The sequence below is a fragment of the Elephantulus edwardii genome, unplaced genomic scaffold, assembly GCF_000299155.1.
Source record: "Elephantulus edwardii isolate Elephantulus edwardi_28Jun2011 unplaced genomic scaffold, EleEdw1.0 scaffold00487, whole genome shotgun sequence".
Taxonomy (NCBI): domain Eukaryota; kingdom Metazoa; phylum Chordata; class Mammalia; order Macroscelidea; family Macroscelididae; genus Elephantulus; species Elephantulus edwardii.
Genome location: NW_006400237.1, coordinates 630,802 through 635,381, shown reverse-complemented (window position 1 = coordinate 635,381; position 4,580 = coordinate 630,802). Strand labels below are relative to the sequence as shown.

The following is a 4,580-nucleotide window of genomic DNA, read 5'->3' as shown; positions in this document are numbered from 1 at the left end:
AGTTCAACTTTTTGAGGAAATGCCAAACTGCCTTCCAGAGTGGTTGTACCATTTTATAATCCCAACAACAGTGTATAAGAGTTACAATCTTTGCAAATCCTCTCCAACATTAATTGCTTGAAGTTCTATTAAACTTTGCCACTCACAGAATTTGATGGGTGGACGAAGGGATGGGGAAAGGAAATGGGAATGACCTGGTGTGAAAAATAATGTATACAAACTTGTAAGTAAATCTGTATAAAATAAAAATTTTATCTAAACAACCAAAAACTTTGCCACTGCTACAGGGGTGAAATTTGCATCTCTCTTGTTGACAGTAATGCTGAGTATCTTGATGTGTCTGTTGGCATCTAAATGTCTTCCTCTGTGAAAAGTTTTCACTTTTTTCTCATTTTGTAATTGAGTTATTAGTCTTTTTTTTGGTGGAGTCCCTGTGGTATTCCATAAGCTTCCATTATGAGACTCTTGTCTGAGATGGCATTGCCAAATGTTTTTTCCCAGTCAGTCAGTTTTCTTGTCACTCTATTGGAAAAAGTTTTCGATGTACACAGGGACATTTTTTTTAGTATCTTTAAAATTCTATAAACAGAAATTGTTCAATATAAAAATTCTACAAAAAAGGAGAAGGGGTATGAAGTATTGTTATATAATTTAAGCACATGCAAATTGAATGCTCTTCTCATATTTTTTAAAGAATTATTTTATTTATTTTTAATTTTTTTACTTTTCTATTTTTGTGTGTGTTTGTGTGTAACATCACATCAGATCTGACTGGTACATGAGGAGATTGCCTCTCCTTCTCCGGCAGAGCATCAGATAGTGTCAGGATTGATGAAAGATCTATCAACAATCTGCGTCATACAGATGACACAACCATGCCTACTGAAAGTTTACAGAGATTTTGGATTTCCATTCATTCATTGTTGCACTTTCCCCCTTGTCCACCCCTCCTCCCCATTTGCTCTTTTCTTTGAAAAGTAAAAGAAAAATTCTTTCATTGTTATACAATCCCTGCCCCACAAGTGCACTACACTATGCAGCCTTCATTCTCTACTCCTGTCATGACAATAATATGTAATCATATATCCCTTTTAAATAGTTCTCTCTCTCATTTGTTTCAATGCAGTATATGTTCTTGGTCCCCTCTCTCTCAGTCTCCCCTCAACCCCAATGTCAGTCCCATTTTACAACAGTGGTACTATGCACTATTTGTCCTTTTGTGACTGAGATATTTCACTCAGCATAATGTCCTCCAGGGTTACTCATTTTGTATAATATTTCATGAGGTCCTTGTTTTTTCAGTGCAGTATAGTATTCCATTGCGTGAATATACCAGAGCTTCTATATCCTTTCATATGTTGATGGGCAGTTGGGTTGTTTCCAGCCCTTTATTAATTTTGTGAACAAAGCTGCAATAAACATGGGTGTGCGTATATCTGCTTAGGTGGCAGTTATGGTTTCTTTAGGGTATATTCCCAGTAGTGGAATTGCTGAGTCAAATGGTATTTCTATTTGCAACTTTTTGATAAAGTGCCATACAGCATTCATAGTGCTTGCACCATTTTACACTCTTACCAACAGTGTATAAGGGTTCTGGTTTCTCAACAACCTCACCAGCATTTGTTGTTTGCTATTCTGTTACATTTTTCTATTCTTACTGGGGTGAAACGATATCTCATAATTGTTTTGATTTTCATCTCTCCTGGAGCTAGGAATTTTGAACATTTCTTCATGTGTTTGTTGGCCTTCTAAATGTATTCTTTGGTAAAGTTTCTGTTCATAACCTCTGCTCATTTTTCAATTGGGTTATTTACCTTTATCCTGTTGTGTGCTTGAGTATTTTATAAATTCTAGATATAAGTCTCTTATCTGACAAGTCATTACCAAATATTTTTTCCCAGCCTGTGGCTTCCCTTTTTACCCTGTTGGAGAAGTTTTTGGATGTGCATAGGGATTTGATTCTTAGAAGGTCCCATTTATCTATTATATCCTCTCCTGGTGGTAGATTTTTCAGGATGCTTGAAAGACTGTTTATGTTATGAATTAGGACTTCTAGAGTTCTTCCAAGCTTTTCTTTAATGAAGTTTATTGTCCACAATAACAACAACATGAAGATGTTTCATGCTTTATTTTGTGTATAACAGACTTGAACCCCTGGTCACTGTGGTTGTCAAGGGCACTGCTTTCCGAGGACAGAGGACAGCTGCCTGTATTTATCTCTTGGACTCCACCTGTGTGTATACCTTGGAGATGTCCTTGTACTTGCCTTCAGGGGGCTGGTAGTTAGGGATGGGTGGGGTATAATGAGGCCCTTCTTTCGTGAAGGGGAGCAGGCTGGGGTCCCGCTTGATGTCCTCCTCCTGGAGCTCCGGAGACACGAGGCGCAGCTCCTGCAGAGCTTCCTGCTGGGCCTTGAGCAGGGACTTGATGGCCTCCCTCTCCATCTTGTGCTCTTGCTGCTTGTACAGAGACCACTTCTTCAGAAGCAGAGCTCTCCTCTCCGACTCCTCAAAGGAGAGCTCCACCTGAGGCCGCTGCCTTGCTTTGTCTAAAAACTTCACGGGTATAATGAAATCTTCAATGGGAAATAGTCCTTGGTTTTAGTCCTATGTCCATAGTCCACTTTGAATTGGTTTTTGTGTATGGATCTTGCTTGAGTTTTCTGCAGATAGTTTTCCAATCTTGCCAACATCATTTGTTAAAAAGGCTGCCATTTCCCACTTAACTGATTTCATCTCCTTGTCAAAAATCAGTTGACCATAGATAGATGGGATGAATTCTGGATTTTCAATTCTATTCTATTGATTTATGTGTCTGTCATTGTACCTGTACCATGCTGTCTTTACCACTATGGCAGTGTAGTAGGATTTAAAATCAGGGAGTAAGATGCCTCCGCCTTGTTTCTCTTTTTAAGGAGTGCTTTGCTTATTCAGGGCTTCTTTCCAGTCCAAATGAAATTGGAGGTTACTTTTTCTATCTCGTTGAAGAATAGAATTGATATTTGCTTGAAATTGCATTGAACATGTCAATTGCCTTTGATAATATTGTTGTTTTCACAATATTGAGTTGAGGACACTTATTAAAAATCAATTTCTCCACAATCACTTTTAACCTTCTGAACATTTTATACCATATAGTGTGCTTATCTTTCAGTGTTCTAGAATAAATAGTGCAGGCCTAAATTTTAGTTTTCACTCGAGATATTGCCAATGTTTTTCTTTAGAAGTAGTTTAATGAAAACATCTTATACATCCCAGGTGTATCTCTAATGATCTATAAACAATTGCTTAGGGGAAAATAAACATATTCTTTTTAGAAATAGGTAAATAAATAAAATGAAAATGTCATCAAAGTGTGATGATTCTTGTATGATGTAGCTCCTAACTTCTAAATAATGGAAACTCTCCTAATAGGGAGTTATGAGGTCATGTTTTGTAGTTTCATTGTTGTTGTTGTTAAGTGCTGCCGACTTGAGCATGACTCATAGTGATCCTTTGAACAAAAGATCTGAACCCTGTTCTTTAATTTTCATAGTTTATATAATATTCATTGAGTTTCCAAAAGCATGTTCTTTAGGAAATGAATACCAATCTTGCTCCCAAGCCTGTTGTCTTAATCCGGGAGCTTCATCGAATACTGTGCACCATGTGTAACAATTACAACATTTGACACATTAATGGCACAGCGTTTAGCATCAGAGCAACCACCATGTCACCTCAGTACAGCAAACTGACAGATCAGTGGTATACCACTTAGGAGAATGTTCTTCCCAAACCACATTTGTGAATGGAATAAAACCCCACCAGTTTACATCTGGTTTTCAACTAAAGAAAGAGAACATACCCAACAGAATCCGATGTTTTAACACATGAGCCTCCAAGTCGGGGCCCAACTAACTTTTAAATACAAAGGCTCACCCACCAGGTCATGATTGACTTCAACAAGAGGTTTCTAGCCCACAGCTGCTTATTAGCTAAGTCCAGTAAATCAAATCAACTCATACACAATTGTGGATGAAATAAAAATCACTGGACAGTTTACACTAAACTTTGAACTAAAACAAGAGAACTCACCCACCAGAATCCAAACCTTCAGAACAATTTACATTTATAACTGCATCTAAAGAGTTTGCATACTTTATAATTATTTCCTTTTTTTTATCTGAAGAGCTAACCATATAAATGATTAATGATATATTTTCCTTTTCGTTTTGATTAAACAGAGCTGTTTCAAACAGGTAAACCCAATTATCCTTTGATGATTTCTTATAGAACACAGATCGCAATGACAAATATGTCTAAAAAAAGATAAGGAAAGCTAAGTCCTGAACTCAAGTAAATAATGAGATGTATTAAAAAGATTAAGATGACAGAAAAATAGGAATATTTAAGTTATTAGCAAAAATAATTCATTGACTATCTTTTAAATAACTTCCCAGATACTATGAAGAATACACAATTAAGTTTATCAATTATCTCATTATAATGAAGGACCCCCAAACCGCTGGTCCTGTTCTGTCCCGAGTGGACAGCGAAGACCCAAGACTCCAAGACACCGGCTTGATGCAACAGCAAGAGATA

At 37.0% G+C, this 4,580-nt stretch overlaps 1 pseudogene; it reads right to left on the bottom strand.

Annotated features, from left to right (window-relative positions):
* Nucleotides 1–2,213: 2,213 nt before the first annotated feature.
* Nucleotides 2,214–2,597, bottom strand: LOC102858615 (annotated as a pseudogene).
* Between the last annotated feature and the right edge of the window lie 1,983 nt (nucleotides 2,598–4,580).